The 21,648-nt window shown below is 34.1% G+C and overlaps 1 protein-coding gene across 3 annotated transcripts in view; it reads left to right on the forward strand.

The window, feature by feature from the left end:
- klar (klarsicht) overlaps nucleotides 1–21,648 on the forward strand; it is a 209,026-nt gene that overhangs the window by 46,849 nt on the left and 140,529 nt on the right. The window contains exon 1 of one of the 3 annotated variants that reach the window (XM_013310587.1): nucleotides 4,229–4,283. The exons of the other annotated variants lie outside the window; for them this stretch is intronic. The gene's annotated coding sequence lies outside the window, so the exon portion shown is untranslated. Of the gene's footprint in view, nucleotides 1–4,228; nucleotides 4,284–21,648 lie in introns of those variants that run through there. 3 annotated transcript variants of the gene reach the window in all.

A 21,648-nucleotide genomic window follows, 5' to 3' on the forward strand; every position in this document is an offset into this window, starting at 1 on the left:
ATTTTCATTAAAAAGTTTATGGACTAAAAGTGTTATTCTTTTGTTTTTAATAAATTAATTCTATAATTTTTTTTTCACCTTTTTTTCGGTTTCCTTTGTTTGTTGTCTTTGTATTCGTGTTGGTTTAACCGAGGATATCCTTTTTATCTCTCCAATGCTGTTTTTTCTAATTCAATAATTTATAATAAATATCACAAAGCTAAGGAAGAAGCATTACTATGTAGGCTACAACTTAAGTTTCTTTCTCATTATTATCTTGCAACTTAGAACTTAGTGCTTTAGTAAATTGATTTCAAAGGCTGTTATTTAACATGAGCGTAAAGATCGAGTTGAATGAAGGGTCAGTTTGTTCCGTGTCGACTACTGCCGGGTGCTGTACGATGTTTACAATGAAACTAGTAATTATTCATCACTTTCCTGTGATTATTCTGTCGTATTCAGACTTTAGCTCCTGGGAACGTTTGAATCACTCTTTGCTTATAGTAGTATTTAATGTCTTTTGTACTTGTTTAACTGTAGAATGTTATCCCTTTTCATTCCCAACGATGAAACAGAGACAACAATATTTATTAATAGAAGGGTTACAGTAGTCTATTAGTTTTGTATTATTTGACTCTATAGTAATGTATAACACGGGACACATCTTTCTAACGGCCAAACGCATTTATCTTGAATTTCTGAAACTAAAAACTTCGTTTAAAACATATTGTTGTCTCTGTTTTGTCAAATATAAAGACAGAGATGACATGTTTTATACAGAGATTTTGGTCTTAGAAACCAACTTTAATGCTGTAACTTGTACAATCCCTTAAGTAGTTTTAGTGTGGATTTGTCTTACAAAATCTTATAGTGACCATAATGACGTCTGAATGTGGCAGTGGTAATTGTGTTTGCGTAAGAAGTGAGATGTATAAAGTTTGCTATGCATACTATTATTGTTGTCAAACGTAAACGGTTCCGTTAGGAATACCGATTAACGGTTAAACGGAACGTTTAATCATCAATTATTATGACTGTAAAAGGCTACGGGACATAAAAGCTTTGGAGATGCTAATTCATTCTTGAGTTACTAGATTGGAAGATTGGAAATGTTAATAAGTCGGCTTTATTGTTTTGTCAATAAATAAAAGATTAACTAACGAAAATCCTATAAAAGTATTGATTTTAGTATTATATATCTGGTAACGTTACATCGACATGTGCACACGTATGAAAAACAAAAACACTCAGACGTTCTTGCCATTTTCTAATCAGACTCAACCGATACGATTAGATTGTAAGATTGCAGATTGGGAGTGGTAATGACACTGAAAAGATAATATAAAATATTATCGTCGGTCAATTATTTTGCGAGCATGTATGTCGATTTATTTTAGTAACATGTTCCATCATCAGTCTTTTTCCCAATGGAGGGTCAGCGCACGAAGGGCTATTTTATTTCTTAGTAATATTGTAAATGCGAATGATTGAATGGATTGATGTTTGTTTGTAAGAATGTATCTCCAAAATGTCTAAAATTTGGCAAAGATGTAGAGCATAATCAGGGTTAGAGTTAGATAGATATAGGCAACTAATTAAGTTCTTTCTTCAATTCCGCCGGGACGTAGTTGCGGGCGACAGCTAGTTCTTCCATTCGTAATATCTAAATTAACTCCCTTCTTACTCGATTAGTCCAGAACGTTAGAGTTGTAGTATATAATAGATTGTTCTGGGTGTTGTTTTAATTATACGATCAGTACAATAAATCGATCATCGATCTAGTTCATAAAGGAAAGCCTGAGAAAATTCTACGGGAAATGATGAGAATTACTGCCGGCGACTGCTATAATAGTACATCAAGAATTGATACCATGCTATTAGTGTTTTATGCGATTTCAATAAATGTTTTATTACATTATATTATGGGTCGTGTATACGATTTTCCTTGATAATGAGTTACCATGTAAACCTACTTTCTTTGCGAATTTATTACTTAAGCAGATCGGTCTTAATAGCACTTGAAACCGACATATATTTATGTGCAGACTAGGCGCCCTTGACTCCGTCCGTGCGGAATTAAAAAAAAAAACCTAACTAGTAGCCTATGTGTTTTTCCAGACTATGTTCTTTGTGTATGCCAAATCTCATCGAGATCCATTCAGGCGTTCTAGAGATAACTTCAAACAAACATCCATTCATCCATCCATCTAAACATTCGTAGTTATGAGACTCAGATTACTCAGGTGTATAAATACGGTAGAAGCGAGATAGTTGCTTATTGGTATCCCGTGGATTCTATCTATCTTACGTAGAGTTTTAATATACCCACCATGAATAAAGCAACTCAAACGTACTAAATGTCATTATTAATCATCATCATCATCAGCTCACTATACGTCCCCACCGAGGGGCTCCGAGCCTACCCTAAGTTAAGGGTGATAAGGCCATAGTCAACCACGCTGGTCAAGTGCGGATTGGTTGACTTCACACATATCTTTGAATTTCTTCTCAGGTATGTGCAGGTTGTATCACGATGTTTTCCTTCGACGCAAGAACGTCTGATAAATGTACATATGTAAATCGGAAATCGAAAAACACATTGATCCTGGGATTCGAACTCAGGACCTGCAGATTGCAAGTCAAGTGCTCGACCACTGAGCCACCGACGCTCTATATTAATACGTTGTAATTTTTAACATTCATTACAAAATCTACAGTTGTTTACACTTTTAAGTCGTTGTCATGTCATACGACCCCACTGAGAGGGCTCTACCCTAAGTTAATAGTGAATTTTGCAAGTTTTTTTTATTATTATTTACAATAAAGCTATACAAGCAACAACTGTCGCGTATTGTGAGTACTTCTTAACCCCGGTCCGGCCATAAACGGAGCTAAACCGACGCCGTTCGCGCCTCAATGAGCATTGTTTTTATAGCTATGGTAGGTTTACATTCAAAACTTCTACAAATTGAATGCACCATCTCTTTGTGAGATACTGAGGTTTTAATACAGTTAGTCTCTAGTCTATGTTTTTTAAACTTGCAAACGATGTCTTTTTGTATAGTTCAATTGACCTATTTATACGTATTATAAGTGTAAACACACCCACTGTAGAGTAAATAATATTGCATGGTAAAAATTAGTACGATGTGTTATGAAAAGCCTGTATTTCTATTATTCTTTACTTAATTTAAAAATAGACTTTTTAATTTATCAGTAATTTGTATAAATCAAGCGTAAAATGTTATATAAGGCGGGACAGTCTACTGTTAAAAATTATTTTCATATTTTTGATAACAAATTGCTTCAAAGATTGTTGATGTGCCCACACACGATGCGAGCACGACAACCGTGGCCTCAATCTTGGCTTCTTAATGCTTAATGGATTATAAAATGTAACTTAAAAATATATTAAAACGTTTGTTCCTTTTGTATCGTTTGTTGATTTAAAATTTAGAAGACGTATGTCAAAAACGTGAAGCTAAAGCCTTATAAGCAATACGAACCCATCGATCGATTTGAGAACTTTACCAGGTGACCGAAACATCTGGTAGGAACACACGCCGTACCAGCTGACGTCCGTTCGCAATAATATTTGCGAATCAATCGTTTGAATGAACGTTAGTGAAATACAATCCATAATATGTAACTGTGGACTTCCATTGCTATGATTGTTTTCATTCTGTTTTAAAAAAAGATATAGCGATGTGATTTTGTACAAGTGTTAGCAGTGGAAGACTAGGGTTAAACGTAATATGTTAAGAACAATCAATTGCTTTAAGAATTAATGTCTTGCTTAAACAACGAATAACAATAAAATTTATACACCATTGATATGTTCAAATGTGTAACTTTGTTGTATGTAATCTGTTAACGGTTTGTGTTTTTTTTATATTACAAGGTGGCAAACGAGCAGCCAACTGAAATCGCTGAAATAACGAAGTGATCGTTGCCCATAGACATACGCAATTGCATATGCGTTGCCTACCTTTAATCGACGGAAAAAAGGATGCACAGAAAGAAAATATTTTCCCTTCCATGCATCCTCTCATGCGGAAAGTCCACTTCCACTTCTCATCCTTTCCTTATAAGAAAAAGGGTGGGAAAGGAAAGAGGACTAAACTTGGCCTCCGGGACGCACACTCATAAGACGAAACTCGGAATTGCTTCCACTTCACGCCTGTCTTGTCGTCTGTGTGTTCTTTGTTTTAAATATTATTTTCAATTGTTTTTATTTTATTTTCAGGTAAGCAGCTGACATTGCAAGTAATCCATATTAGGTGTTAAATGTAATTGCAGTGAAGGTAATTATTATTTGGTAATTTTGCATACAGTAAGTTTTAAGTTATTATTTGTGGAGTACTTGAATATTGTATTTGTATATCTTAAGTAATATTTATATTTTTTTTTCTTCTAGACAGTATAAAATATTTATTTACATCCTTATTTCTATGAATACATAAACTCTTAAATCTATGATATAAAATAAAATTAAAAAAAAAAACCGAATAATTAACTAAAATATGTTAATAAAAGGAGTCCCTTTAGGCAAGGTCCCGAAGATACTGGCAGCGTTCCCCCTCTGTACAGCTAAACTAATTCTTTGACCGAGGTAGCTGCCAGCTCTTCGGTCCCCTGTGATGTCGATTAATTTTTTGGAAATGTCCTTAAAAAGTCTTAAAGCGCTAGGACCCCACGGACCAAGGGTCTCGACGCCGAATGGGACAAAATGATATTCGGAGCCCAGACCCCTGTATTATTTTATTATATTTATATTATAGTTTAGGTTAATGACTTCTAAGTGTATTATAGTGTGTACTATAAACTGGTGGATAATAAGCGTTTATGTTAGAAAGTAGTTTGAAAATATTCATTGGTTTATTATAATTATACGAGTATTTGCATCTCGCACGATGATGCGAAGATGTCCGGGAAAGTATTAAATTTTGCTTTCACCCGGGAAGAAAATTTTCTTGCTGCGACATAATTGCTCGCTTTCTGTTCTCGCTTTCTTCAAATTATGTGTTTAAGATATGTTAAAATTTTATTGATTTAGAACGTGACCTTGAAATCTTCGTTTAAAAGATAATTGCTATTCAAAGTTCAATGATCAATCTAATTACTGTTCTTCAATCATTTACACAATGGGCATAGTACGAATGTTTGTGAAAATCGCGAACGTATCATCATCGACAAAATTTATATTAACACTAGCTGTTGCCCGCGACTCCGTCTGCGCGGGATTATAAAATAGATAGTAGCCGATTCTCCTACATACAGAATATGCTCACAAAATTTCATGAGAATCGGTCAAGCCGTTATGGAAGAGTGTGGGAACGAAAACTGTGACACGAGAATTTTATATGTAAGATTTGTATATCCTATCCCTACCACTAAGAATCGTAGATAACAAAGCGATTGTCACAAATATTCGTACTGGTCCCGTAGTTTACTTTATTAGAATTCAGTCTACAGCTGTAATGATAATTATTCTAGCCGTGGTTTAACGGATAGTTAATGCACCAGCTTGTTTATAAAAAAACGTTTAACACTTCAACCGAGTCACTGGCACGATTTTGCTATTGTGTAGTTTTTACTATCGTTCCGTGCCTAAGCGTGACTTCTTACAGCATTCTTTGAGATAATCTATAAAGCTAAGCGAAAGTGAGGTTATAAATATTAGCGAGGATATTATTCACAGCGTGCGATCGTCTCAGACATCTATAGTTTACGTCCCTAAATCCTATTGTGTTGCGAACTACAGCTAAGTTCACCTGCTATACTGGCTACAAAGTAATTTAAATCTTATATTCTAGGTGTTAGAGATACTTTTAGTGTGTCGCGTATGAGTTGCATTATATAAAAAGGTATGCCGGCACGGCGTGTCTCGATGCAATCGGAACGAATACCCGAACCTTACTTTCGTTGCTTATTCAACGTAGAGGCATCTTGTGTTAGGGTTTTTATGAATAGGACTTTCGTTTTCATTGTAACGTTTTATTAATGTTATACATATATCTGATTTATTAATATCATTAATTTTAACTAAAGTCTTGAATAAATGTTGCTAATCAAAGCCTATGTAAGTTTCACTTTTGATAAGTAGATACCATGTATCATGTAGAGTAGTCGATATTGAAACGCACAATGTGTGTACTGTGAAAACTCAACTAATTAAATTGTTAATTATATGATCCCATTAACCTTTTAACCGGTTCCGTTTATTCTATGGTGTGTCGAATTCTATTTTTGCATTCACGAGAGTTAAATTAGCAACGCCAACTATTTCGGTCATCGCACCTCACTTACGGATAATTAATTCCTTTTTTCACTGTCTTAAGAGTACAATTTTAATCTTTTAAAAACTTTTTATAGACCCATAAGAAATGCTACGATGTTTATTAAAAATTTCGTCTTAATATCCTTCTTAGTGTAACGTGATATGCTCGTTTTGACCACAAGAACTTCCCTCGTGTTTTACCGGAAGTTCTAAACTTTGTCGGCGCTATAAAACCGGTCGGAAGACCCGTGCTCGAATACAAATAAGTATAACGTATTTTTCTTATTACGTGGACTGCGAATACACGACCTAAAAACGAAGACCTACAACACTTAACTCCGTATTCGCTAACAATATTTTCTTGTTGTCTGTTAAATATATCTTGATTTTTTATTTAAAAGACTAACAGGCGAGCTCCTTATTTAATGGTGACATAATAATCCCCTTAGTGTAGATTTTTCGCTCCATTAACAATATGGAAATTTATTTCTTAAAACTTCCTGAGTGATTCATTAAAAGTGGGTAAAGGGAACAATTTTATGGGAATATACATTAGCTGTTTCCCGAGGCTCTTTCTGCTCGGGAATGTTTTAAAAAACTTAATAAGTAGCCTATGCCAAATCTTAGAGAGATTCGTTGAGCCGTTCTGGAGATATTTACAAACAAACATCCATCTGTCCATACGTTTAAACACTCGCATTTATACTATTTGTAAGATTGTTATGCGACAATGTCACATGAAATTTAGTTCTCATATAAAACAAGCAAATCATGTTTGGCAGTTAATTTCATTGGCGAAAGTTTTGGAATCATTGTCCTGTTCAGTGGTTCTAAAACTTTTATGTTACATTTAAACTCCTCCTGTACGCTCTGCTTTGCGGATATAAGATTCGCTGCGATATTCAGCACGGAAGTCAATGGTTGGCCTTAACGAACGACGACGATTGGTTGCTAAGTGACGGATATACATTGGCGTCTACTAAAGCTGAATATTAAATGAATGTTAATTAAGTAGTTGCTACAATTGAGTACAATAGTGTTTGCGAAGTTTGAAATATGCCGATTTTATCTATACCATGTACAGTCAGCTGCATAAATATGTATACAATTACAAAGCTACGAAAACTATTATACGCCTTCGGTTTCAAAAATATCTAAACTCGCTTTCCTCCATATGCTTATGAAGATCATTAAACTTTATTGAAAATTCGTGCATTTTGAGTTTTTAAACCGAACACACAAGTTTCTAAAGTCTGGTGCAGATTTGACTTTATATTTATGCAGCTGACTGTACATGATAGTTTTATCTTATTAAGGGTAAATCACGATTAAAATCTACATTCTAATAGCCAGTATAAAATAAAAGATGGTACTTAGATGTTGTTAAAGTAATTTAATTGTAAATGTAATACGAAAAACCTGATATCGCACGGAGTCATTATCAAGGGAAATCTAATCAACATTTTATTACTTTGGTTGGTTTGGGATTCATTTAGATTTTACATACCCGTCGTAATATCCTTTTAGCGACTGGTATTTTAATAGGTTTTTAAATAGCTAAGAAATAAATATAAGATATATAAAAAATATACATCTAATTCTCTTACTAATATTGTAAATACGAATGTTTAGATTGATGGAAGGATGTTTAAAGAGTTTCTAGAACTGCTGTATGGATCTCTCTGAAATTTGGCGTAGCTGTAGAATATAGCTCGGAAGAACACATAGGCTATTAATTAAGATTTTTTTTAATTCCTCGCGGACGGAGTCACGATCGACAGATAGTATGTTAATATTTCAGTAATTGTACTGTTTCGTTCTATTTTTTTATTATAGGAGCTTTTGTTTATACCGTAGTATATTATCGGTAGCCATCTCATGTTCTCTTGAAATAACTAGTTTACCGCAATGTTTGTCATCCAGCGATCCAATTCGAATATTTCTCGCTTGTCACTGCTTTCGAAAGCAGCAATCGATAATATCGTAAACAAAGCGCCTATTGCCTGGTACTTGGTTGGTTGTTAACTACTACTAAAGTGTTACTAACCTACATTTGGTTATCTGGCACGCTACCGACGTTGTGGCGTAATGCTTGCTGACGAGAATGTTCTCACGACGACCAAAAGTTATTGACCGTCGATCGAATTGTATTCGACACGCTTCTTTGTGGTCTAGATGTCTGCATTTTTATTATGCTAACAAGATGTAACCTTATTCAATAATATAACACTTTTTTTCAGTTTACATAACTTTAGTCCTTGCTAAAGTGTTACATGTGTTTATTGATGTGTTAAATACTCGGAACAAAGTGAGATAAGTATCATTCCCACGGATATAAATCTTATAAAGTCTGCTTTGTTAAATTGTACAACACATGAGTTATTCTTATATGTTTCTAAGTAGTTATTTCTTACTTGCAAAAAGAAAAAAATACCAAAAAAATCGTGCCAAATAAGCCAGTGACAAAAAAATTTTTTTTTGTTAAAATATTAGCAGATTTTGTGTAAATTTACTAATATTTCTTGTATCATTACAACTAAGCTCTAAGCTTGTGCTAGGATATAGTTTACGACAATAGTCGAATGGCGGGATCCGAACCCCAGACCTCGTGATCGGAAATCTGTACTCTTAACCATAAGGCTATTGGAGCTTCCATATGTAGGAAAAGTTTATACTATTTATGTAGTTTAACTTCATGTATTGAAAGTCATTGAACCGATTAAATGTGTGGTGGTAAAGATTCTTATTTGTAACTTTAAACCACAAGACTAGTGTTGGAATCCCTACTATGCGGTGCGATGACCAGCTTATATTTGCGGAAAGTTATTCGTTGTTTTGTGAATAATAGTTAATCATATCTGTATAAATTTGGAGTGACCTTTATTTAATATAATTTCTATTAAAGATGTTGTGGACATTTTAGATTCTAAAAGTTATTAATTTGATGATGTTTCTCTAATAATGTCTTACTAATGAAGAGATTTATTTTTCTTCTATAATAAATTACTATTAACAATTATTACGATTGCCCGACATTGGATTGGAGCAATCGATTGCGAAAGACTGTTTGCAATCTATTCATTTATTGTATTCATTTTTAAGAAAATAGTTCGAATTAAATGAATACAAGTTAATTTTAAATTTATTATAACAATTTTATTTAAAGACTTGCAACGCATATGCATTTCTTCTGGTGTTGCGGATGTTCATGAGACTCGACGATCAGTTTGGTGCTCCCACCGCTCGTTTCTTTTTTAAAAAAAAGTAGTGTAGAGACTAATATAGAAGTTTCTAGAATAACGACCACTTGTAGGGTGAACATGACAAAACATTAAACCGACGATTTGGACCGTCTTGTGGGTATCTTCTGGTGGTAACTAAAAGAAAAATGTTTATAATTTTAACAGCTTTTGGCTGATAACTATTATGAATATTACTTTATAGTACAGTAAATTCATCAACCAGTATGATTGTCGATGCATTAAATAGAAATGCTTTCAGTATACTTTCATGTTCTTGATGCGAGTCACGTATCGTAAGCTATTCCAATCAGGATATTGTCTATTTATACGTCCCGTTTATAACACGCTCGCTGTGACATCATACTGCTGAGTAATACGTTACTGTAGTGGCGCTTATGTCGAGTACACGTGGCTCATGTTACCTAATGAACAGTTATAGCTACTATGCTTATAAGATGGTACAGACGCAGTACCCCTAGACAATGTGCATTTGCTACGACGCGATACGTAACGACGTTCAAAAATGTATGGAGATGAAAATAACTTTAGACAGATCACGTGATGGTCACTTGTCAGTTCATTACATTTTTGAAATTCGTTATGGAATGTCTAGGGGGAAGGGATAGCGATTTTTTTTACAAGACCTGACTGTTTAAAAATTTTCATGGCTCCTACGCTTATCGTCCTTACCTAAAAATCCAATTTTTTTGCTTTATATGTTTAAACTCAATTCAAAATATCATGATTTAAATATAATATGTTCAAATTTTGAATTTAGGAATATCATGCTTAGCCTCTAAAAGCACGAAGTCCGTATTACGTTAAATCGCAGAGAGCTTATGTCTTACTTAAGTGATTCTTACGTGAGAAATTTTATTGTTGTATGTGATAAATTTCGGTAACAACATTTAAAAAGAGATTATAAAGTTAATCCTCTTATTTGTGTATCAAGTATGTGATTTCATTTTTAAAGTGACATGACTTTGAATGTAATTCATCATGCTTGTCATTTTGATGGGCATTTGCATTATAGCAGCTATTGAATGAAATGATTGATTGAATTGTATTATTTAATTGATTTATCTTTATGTTACTATATAAAAAATAATGTTTGTAAACACATTTTATAAGTGTCTTAAAAATTTCAATATAATATTTAAGAAAAAAATCTACAATTAAACTTTACACAAAACTAGGTTAATAGAAAAGGTTATAAAGAGAAACTATTGTAGGGAAAATTTCTTGTTCCTTTTCAAAGGTTGGTTATGTCGACAAAGGAAATATCCAGTATAGGTGGGACTAGTACTTAGGTGCCCTCGATAATACGCAGTGCGTTGCCTTTAGAAGTGAATCAGGCCGGTGACTGCATTGTTTATGCACTTTGTTTTCTGATACTAGTAAACTGAATCTACTAACTTGTAACAAGATAGGCTAAGGCGACAAAAGATTGGCGGTTTTTGTCCGACTGACGGACTGCAAGTCACATTGTAGTGTTGACAATAGTTCTTAGAAAGATTATTAGTAAACTAGATATCGCCCGCGACTACGTCCGGTTCCGAATTAAAAAAACATTATTAGTAACCTCTGCGTTCTTTTAGACTATGTTCTATATGTATGCCAAATTTTATAGTAATCCGTTCAGCCGTTTCGGAGATACCTTCAAACAAACATCCATCCATCTAAACATTCGCATTTATAATATAAGTAATTCTTAAAATTCCTTTGTAAATGCGTGAATGGCGCTAGAAAACTTTCCTGGGTACACTTTTATGTTCGTCAAATCTGTTAGAAAGGATCAACACTTTCTTTTTCTTGTTATTCGTCAATTCTAATTTATGTGGGAAATTATGTTCAAAATAATTAAACTGAGAGATTTCTTTTTGTTTCTTGTAATTATTTCCTTTATATTCGTAATCAATTTAAAATATTCTCTGGGATCTTTCAGTTTTATGTTAATTATTTTCCGGTTTATAAATACTATCTGTGAGTAATCTGTTATGAAATTATTAATTATACAACATTAAGTTGCTTTTTGATGTTACCACTTTAGGAAATTGTTATGAGGGTATGAAAGTCTATAGTAGTATGTTCACTCTCACGTCTATTAAGTATTTTGGCGTAGAGTGATAGAAATCGCCTTTCATATTTAGTATGAAATTTTTGCCTATCATACTTCTAAATAATATCTACTTGACTAACAAAATAATATCAAGCTTTGGCCATTTCTTCTATGTATCACTAAACTACACATAAAATAATATTTTCTTCCTATTTCTTTAGTTTTATCGTAATGCAATTTTCTTATATCAACAAAAGACAATATAACTTCTAGTTGGAAGTTGGTTTGTTCGTGGTTTACCGTGGTTACTTGACATTTACGCAAATAGACCGCAAGCTGTGTGGATTGGAGCGAGAGAACGTCGTGAACTATGGCCGGTAGAGTGCGGTAGTAACGTAACTGGGCGTGGAGCGGCAGGTCAACAGCTGCAATAGTAATTTATCATTTGGATCGTATCGATGTTAAAACAAAAACTTACGTAAAATCGCATCTGTCAGGTAAAATGGTAAATTTCTTTTTTTTTTTCTTTAATTACACTGTTTTTGTTACGAGTTTCTGATATAAATGATAGTTCAGAAGCATTAAAAACAAGTTGGCTTTGCATACGAGATAGCTTTAATCAACCATGCACTGAATACGAATTACAATTCTATGCATTAATTGCATTGAATTAAAATTTATGATCGCAAACTGTCTAGTTGATGATTCCGATGCAGTTTGCATTACCATAAAACTAGTGCAGTATATGATTACATAAAGTCAATTATCACAAACAACTTCGTATATGAATATTTTAATCGGATTTTTTGTTATTTTTGAGTTGTAACACTTGCCTTAAGAGTTCTTGTACTTCAGTATCATGTAAACATTATTAGGGATGTGTGGTGATTGGTCTAACAAGGCTTAACACGTTAGCTGCTAGAATGATTTTTCGATAAACTATTATTTTTTTTAATTTTGTCCAAAACCATTTGAAAACACATAAAAATATAGTAATACCTTATTTACATTGCTCATATACTTATTATTTTCATATGAATGGAAGTATGGCTTGTCGGACACGGCCTGATTGAAACATCGTGGTCAATCGCTGGCTTATCAAACGTAATAAAAAATTAGCTTGTCGGTCATATAGTCCGACATGGCAGCTATCGTGTTCATAACGTTTTATTTTGTTTTTCTATGGAACTGGCGCATCTTTGTATGAGACTGTATTATACTATACATTTGTACGATGTTTATAAGGCGTGTCCAAACAATTCTCGTTATGCAAGGACATTAAGCTTGCACTGTTGTATTTAATAAACATAATATCACTTTCACCTGAACTCACCCTAAGGCTATGGGAGTCGGTAGTAAATTTGTGCTTGGCCAAAGCGCGTGCACGTTTCATTATTTATGCATGGTGAGGGGCCCCATGCAATATAACCGCTAAAACAATATAACTCTACCAAGTTAAATTCTGTTTTTAATAACAGTTACACTTTATTTACTTTCTGAATGTTATAAAAAGCTTGTTTATTTTTATTTTATTATGAAAAGTAGTGTTATTGCCCGTGCGTATGTTGTGTGACGTCACTATAGACAACCAGTTGTCAGGTGTACTGTCCAAAATAATTTCGCGACATTGTGCTGACCTTTATATTGCAGGCCAAGGGAGGCGACTTAGGTAAAATATTTTTGTTACTAAGGTCATATTCTTTTTAGCTTATCAAGTAAACGATTAAAAGTAGATGGATATTCTTTTTATTGGCTAATTCAAGACTGATGTAATTTTTGTTACAGATTAAGGTTGTAGGTAAACAAGTAAACGATTTAAATTATTTCTGGTAATCTAAAATAGGTATGAAAATAGTTTCCTGCGTCTCTAGCCCTTAACGAATCCGTTTACCCGAAACTAATTTGTTGCCAAAATGATGGATGATGCGTTTCAGCTTGAAATCCGGAAAACGGGCTGTGGCAAATGATTGGTGACATAGTCTATGGTAATGCCAACTGACTTATACATGGTGTTCATAGTATTATGTAAACTTATTATGTGCCATATTGATTATATCGACTTCCACTTTTCAGTTTGTTGCATAAACATAAGTAGAGAGCTGTCATGCATAAAACATTCAGTGAAGCATACGAATAGGCCCTTTAATACCAAAAATAGATTAGAGATTTATAACGCTCCGTTTCTTATTTAGGGCTGCCACCTAAGGTTTCCATGCTGTATATTCAGTGAGTATGGGAGTAAAAAAATTAGTCGATTCGATGTTTTTTTTGTCGTCCTGTAAAGATCAAGGGGAGACCTGGTTTTGTTTCATCGTTAGCCATATAGATTGATAGATCAGTCACAGATCCTCGTTTGTTTTTCTTTGCCGCCAATGTTCCGGTCTAAGTTTATTGAAAGTTGTCAGCCCTAATCTTACCCCGTAAGCGTAGAAAGTCGGAAGTGACCATTGTTAAGAACAGCCTGCAGTTATATCTCCCATACAATGGTCAATTAATTTCACTTGGTCATAATGAAGTCGTTTTGATGACAAATTACTTCGATATGTAACATGTAATTGTTTCAAGTTAGCTTTTTTACTTTTTATAATTGCTTAAGTTGATTGACAGTCATTTGTTTTATAACTTAGCTAGTAGCGAGCGTTGATTGGTTTGAATTCATTGAATATCTTTTATATTATTTCATTGAATAAATGTTTGCAGTTTGTCTACACGATGTATTTCAAATTAGAACGAAATCAAAACAAACATTCGTTTACTTACAATAAGGTACAATGTTGTTATCAATCATATTACAATTTAAACTGATATAAAAACGGCTAAACACTCACGTATATTCCTCCGGTAGCGGCATCGACTAGTTTCGAGCCCATCGCGTAAAATAATACCAGTACCACTCATCCTGATGAAGGGCCCCCGATGGGCTCGAAACTAGTCGGTGCCGCCACCGGACGTATATACATACGTGAGTGTTTAGCCGTTTTTATATCAGTTTAGTATAATGTCTCACGAAAGTTTGAATAATTTAATATTACAATTTGTATCAATGATAACATTAACAATGACCTATGAATTGTCTAACTCACATAACGAGATGTTATGGCGTTTGTTAAATATAGTTTTGTGAGTGGGCTTGCGTCGAGTAAATTGTTTGTAACCGATTGCTTTATTTACGGCGCGTGTAATTTGTCCGCAATTGATACAAGCGGCACGCAACGATGATTCATTCTGTACTTAATAAAAGATCATGTTGTAAGATAAAAGTACAGTCCGACCTGAATAAACGAGGATCTAAGGGAATGCGATATTTTTTAGCAAAGGCTTTCACTACTAGAGGTTTCTCGCTTCTCTATGTTTGACCGTATTTCAATAAATTTACATAACATTGTACTAAGTTTACAACGGAAGAACCACCTGACCTGAAAGTAAATAGAACAAAGATCTGATCGTGAAGTTTTGTAGTTTTTATATGTTCTATGAACCATGTACTTCCAGTTTTTTAACGAATGTTAAATTGCAAATGTGGGCTTTCACTGTCTCATTATTTATAAATCACATATGTCTTATAATAAAAATATTTGTGCAGAAGTTTTGTGAGTAGAAACCCACTGTATGACAAAGGCTTCTAATATCTTTATGATATATATATGTTTTTTAAATCAAAAGGTGACAAACGAGCGAGCGGTCACCTGAAATCGCTGAAATGGCGAAATGACCGTTGCCCATACACATACGCAATTGCATATGCGTTGCCTAACTTTAATCGACGGAGGAGATGATGCACAGAAAGAAAATATCTTCCCTTTCCATGCATCCTCTCATCCGGAAAGTCCACTTCCACTTCCCATCCTTTCTTTATAAGAAAAAGGATGGGAAGGGAAAGAGGACTAAATTAGGCCTCCGGGATGCACACTCATCAGACGAAACGCGGAATTGCTTCCACTTCACGCCTGTCTTCTGTGTGGTCGTGGTATTTCACCGGGCGAGCCGGGCCAATTCGTGCGAAGATGTTAAAGTCATGCATTTAAGGCCTTTTAATCATCCATGTCGATCAAAAGAACGGTAATGTCATAGAAAAGAGTAATTTACACGAAAGTTAATGGTAACGCTGTGTCATTGTGTGATAGTTCCTCACTCGTGTGAAATCGATAATAAATTAGATCGCAGCACAATAACTGTGTTAATAGCATTGTGTGGGACATAAACGATGCGTATTAACGCACGCATTTATTGACTCCTACGTTATTTAGACTAACTGACTAGAATTTCCTTTAGTTGTCACAAAATATGTGAATATACTATAATTTTGACTAATTTACAATATATGTATAAGGCAACATAAAATATAACATTCATAGTGTAAATAAAACACGTTAAAATACCAATCCGGTAATAATAACGAAGTAACGGCCCAAGCCGAGGTTCCTTAGGGAGCCCTCGAGCTTAGTTACTCTTTAACGAGGTTTCGGCTAAGTGCCATCTGCGCTCGGCCACCTCGAGCCCAGTGAAGCTGTAAATGCCTCCTCAAGGCAAACAGTGCCAATCAGTCACAAAAAAAACGTAAAAAGAATCACAATTTTTGCAATGTGTGTATATTTTTTTGTACTAATTACTACCATTTATTAGTTAGCTGTGGCTGCGGCACCGTCCGTGCGCAATTGAAAAAATAATTAGTAGCTTTGTGCTCTTTCAGGCTATGTTCTATATATCTGCCAAATATCAGCTAAAACCGTTCAACCGTCCTGTGGACACCTTCTATTCCTATTCATCTAAACATTCAGATTTATAATATTAGTAAGATTAAATTTTAGTAAAATTATTTTTTTGGGCTGCATAAAAGCTCCCTATATATATATAGAAAAAAAACGGAACCCTTATAGGATCACTTTGTCCATCTCCCTGTCTGTCAAGATCATTTTTCTCAGGAACGCGTAGAGGTATCAAGTCGGGATTTATTTTAAATTAAAGCGTATACAATCTTGTCATATAAAAGCTGATATAAGCAAGCCAAGTGTGTTACGATCGCTTCTCTGATAAGACTGAAGCACTTAGGCAAGAAAAAATCTATCTTATAAGGAAAGTAATTTCTAAGAAGTACAGCAGGTGGGCTTACAAATTGACTCCTACACTATACTTTCTAATAGGATGTTAATTAATCTACGCATTCGCGGCTTAAACGATTCATTTAATATGGTCTTTGTCTAATGATGTAAGCGCAATTATTTAACTTTTTTTTATAATATAACGTGGCAAACGACCTGGCAGCTTGATTTCCCACAAAATAGCATAGTGACCGTAGCCCAAAGACATCTATAAGGATTTGAAAATTCATATATCGTTCATTGGTGTTGAAACATATTGTTGTCTCTATTTTTATAAAGAGAATGAAAAAGATGACTATATGTTTCAATATATCCGTACTAATAATGCGTCTTACTTTCACAGTACAACTTTGGTATGGGCACGTAATTTTTGAAATGCGTAAAATTGTAAAAGCTCATTGGTATTCTTAGTAAGAGCGTAACGGTGAAGAGTTACATGTTTATATTTTAACCGAATACCGGTGTGAAAACTGTTCTTTGATCAAGAATAGAATTGTTAAAGTGTCAACGGTACTAAGCACAGTTTCGGTAGCCCTGCTTGTTCTCTCTGCAACTTCTTAAAATCACTGAATTTTTATTTTAATTGACTTTAAGAGCCACAGATTATTTTGACCATAAATATTAAAGTTCAACCAAATCGTCTTTTTCATTTCTCGTAAACTACACTTGGCTTAAAATATCAAACATCTGTGTGCAGTTATCGCTACCCGCTCCAAATACGAAGTTAAATACGCGCGTGAAGCCTCGCCAGCAAAGCAGCCGCCGCAACGGTATCAGATGTCCTTTACGATGCTTTTAGAGATGGGTACCAACGTGCCAAGAGCAAACCAGTATAACGTTTATGACTATATATTGACTTAACGTACCGACCTTCTGAAATAATAGTTAACTAATGTTAGGAAAAAAAGCAAAATTGTGCCGGTGTATCGGCGCAACACTAGCCCTATTAAAGTATCATCGCTTAAGTCCCCACACTAATCGATCTGACACTTGAAACAAATTCTCTTCTAAAGATTCTTACAAATTTTGTCTAAAACTAAGTTCATAAGACGCAACGATTTTGATCTTATGATATTTCAAGGGGGATGTAACTATTTACTCATATCATTTAGTTAGTTACTTAGTTATTTGTGAAGGTCAATAAGTACGGCACTTACAAATCACTTTATGGCCATAAAGGGAGTTTAAGTGTAAATTTCTAAAGTCTTCGCGGTGTTAAATGATGGTATATTTAAAATTTACAATATACGCACACAGACAAAATAGTATAGATTTTATTGCTTGACCGTAAATAATTCCAAAAAACATAAATATGAAAAAGTTTAAAAAGACAATGGATAACTGACCTTTATTGATAATTGTTTTATCAATAGAAATATTGTGGTTTCTAGTACAAACTGAAATATTTAGCCAATATCATGTTGAAAATGTCTTGTGATAATTGTAACAGAGTAAATAAATCTTTGACCAGCAAGACACGGCTTGTGAAACGACTTTAGTTGGTGATTCATCGCAAGTCACATTCCGACGCTAGCCCCATGTTACGTTACAAATAAACGGTACATGACTATGTATTAATAGGAAATAAATGCAATAATAATAGACAATAATTAAAAATATGACTGAATTAAAAAGTTAAATGACATTTTCTAAAGCATTTTTGAGCAATTACTTTTATTCCCTACGTCCACTCTATTTGTTTAAAAACTTTGGTTTAAAATATAAATGACATCTCGATATTAGATTGTTATAATAATTTGAGTATGTAATTTCTAGGCGCAAGACATTTATATTAGTTTTAACGAGACAAACATTTATAAAATTTCCTTCTGTATGCCCATTGGTTATAAAATCAGCTTTCGACATTAAATTGACTTACATTACGTTCCCGAGTTACTGATAAATTCTGCAAAAAACACCAGGCAATTCTAACGATGTTTATACACAGTATGATGAATACAAGCGAATATAGCCTTTATCGCATTGTAGTAAAGTATATATGTATGTATTTTGTAAGGAAGTACATTGCAAGATATCGCCTACAGCCGACGATGTGATCGGAATACCAATGTGAATGGAATCTACGCGCTGTGAATGATATGAATGAATACTCGTTGCCATAGTTACCGGTCTCCCGGTCTGTAGGTTTTTTTTGGTGCGCAAAAACATTGTCACCTCTCTAGAATGATAACAATACCATATCTTGTTTCAGTTTTTTGTCTAATTTGTAACTTTATACAAGTGAATGTTTCTTTAAATATAGAACATTTTCTTAGTCGTATTCTTATGGTGGTAAAGCTTTAAATTATTTGTATGATAGTTTATATCTCAAAGTGTTAAAGTATTTGAATTAATAAAGCTTACTAGAATTATATGTAGAAACATAAAATATACCAACTAGTATACGCTTGGACATTTTTGAGGAAATTTGTTGCTATGTGTTCTTCTACACTATGCTCTACATCTGTGTCGAATTTCATTAAGATCTGTTGAGCCGTTGCGGAGATACCTTTTAACAAACATGTATCCATCTACACCAGTGGTTCCCAAACTTATTTTGTCTACTGCCCACTTTGAGAATAAATGTTTTTAGCGCCCCCATATTTTCACATATTTAAAAACCAATATAACTGCAAATTAAATTAATTAATTATTGTGACCAATATATGTATATTAACGGAGAATTCTAAACGAAACTTTTACTATAACACGCAACTTGAGACTTGCAGCGCCCACAAGGGGGCGTTATCGCCCACTTTGGGAAAAACTGATCTTCACCTTAGCATTTTTTTAATAAGATATGTATTATTCACAATCTATGCCATATTCATACGTAGTCTATGCTATTAAGGGTTTGTGTGGCTTGTATTTGTACAAGTTAATTAAATATAGGTAGGTATATGTTAGAGTTGTAATGAACTGTATTGTTACAGCGGCGACTCAGCTGTTTTATAATTGTAAGGGTGTTGTAACTGTGTGGTCGCAGGTTGATACAATGGATTTAATTGCGGCGTAAGGTGTAATACGATGCCAGGAACATCACTAGTCATCATAACTGTCATGCGTGTTACATGACACAGCTTTGTTGTGATGAAAATAGGGAGATGGAATTGTGTAAGGATATAACATTTGATTCTATTAACTTACTAGCTGTCGACTCTGACCGCGCGGAATTATAAAACTTAATAAGTAATTTATGTGTTCTTTCGAAATATGTTCTACATCTATGTCAAATTTAATCCATAGACCAGTTCTGGAAATACCTTCTGTAGTGTATGCATAAACGTAGTGTTGTTTGTCTCGAGCGTACACACCATAAGTACATGCCGGAGAGAGGGTACGTCAGTCGATGTCAGACTTTTGGACCGGCAACACGTGTCGGTACGTCAACGAGCCAATAACGCAACGAATGCTACACCTCCTAACAAACATATATCCATCCATCTAAACTTTCGTATAAATAATAATAGAAAAATATTAAGACGTATTGCGTACACATTTCAACGTGGGAAGGATTTTCACAGGGGGATAGCAGATACAATAATATTTTGTATGAATGAATGACAGTGACGATCTTTTGTCTATGTGTTTCTTGTCTAATACTGTTTTATTTTTTATTATGCAAAATATATGAGGTTAATTATTATTTGCATGACCGGTTTACTGCTATATAGCATACATTGCCTTTTATAATTTATAACGTTCACTTGCCGTGCTCCTTGTCGTATTAATATTTATGCCTCAATTTTTGGCCTTCATACTATACAAGTAACTACAACTTCTATGGTCTATTGTTAAACACGTTTGATAATATTTAACTCGTAATTATAAGATAAGCTAATGTCGGCTGTAGCCTAGTCTGAGCTTACTTTTAAAATGTATTTAAGTCGTATTTTGTTTTTTTTTTAATTACAGAAACTAATAAATGTATGAATATTAATGTACATATGGAATGTAATCTAATTTTTTTTTGTGACAGAGTAGTCACTGTTTGCCTTGAAGAGGCATTTACAGCTTCACCGGGCTTGAGGTGATCGAGCGCATATGGCGCTTAGCCTGAGCCTCGTTTAAGAGTAACAAGACTCGAGGGCTCCCCCAGGAGCCTAGGTTCGGGCTGTTACTTCGTTATAGTTACCGGATTGGGAGGTCACCGAGCTCTTATATAAAACTAAATATAATTATAATAATCTTAAAAGTTATAGCTATTTAGTTCCACACGTCGTTAGTCTGAATCCGCGTTACCGTTAAAAAGGAAGTATGTAGTCGTGATTGTCATAACTAACTTATGCTTCTTTTGGATTATAAGAATGATTAAAACAAAGTCTTTGTTTTCGTCGCTTCTTGGTAGCGCTACGGCTGTATCCGTGCGTTCCGGGTATTAGGTATTTCGACACATTACCATAAAAAAGTAATTCCAAACCTCAGCTCATCGGTATTCGTCTGCAGTCGCGTGTGACTGTACAATTGACACGCGAAATATTTGCCCAATCGAATTCTCGCCAGCAGTTTTGATGATGAAATAAGCGGTTGATGTTATGTTTGTTAATTGCAAGTGTTCTTATAATTGTTATTTTTGTCATTACAGTGAAAATTATTCTTGTTTCCAAAGATGGCGTAAATCTTAATTCCTCTATTAAATGTAAGAAATTCAATCTGGATAAAGTTTAACATACTTTTATCCGTGGTTATATGATGTGGGAGTTTAGTAAGCAAATTTTTGTACATATTTCATGTGCAAATATTACTATATAGCTATCGCTCGCGACTCCGTCCGCGCGGAATTAAAAGCAAAATTAATAGCCTTTATGTTCTTCTAAACTATGTTCTATATGTATGGCAAATTTCAACGAGATACAACCAGCCGTTCTGGAGATACTTCAAACAAACATCCATCCATCTAAACATTTGCATTTATAATATTAGTAAGATTATTTGTTCTCTAATGTCACTAGAGTGGTTTTATTTAATACCTTGTTAGTTATCATTGTG

Source organism: Papilio xuthus, unplaced genomic scaffold (assembly GCF_000836235.2).
Source record: "Papilio xuthus unplaced genomic scaffold, Pxut_1.1 DF827714.1, whole genome shotgun sequence".
Lineage (NCBI taxonomy): Eukaryota > Metazoa > Arthropoda > Insecta > Lepidoptera > Papilionidae > Papilio > Papilio xuthus.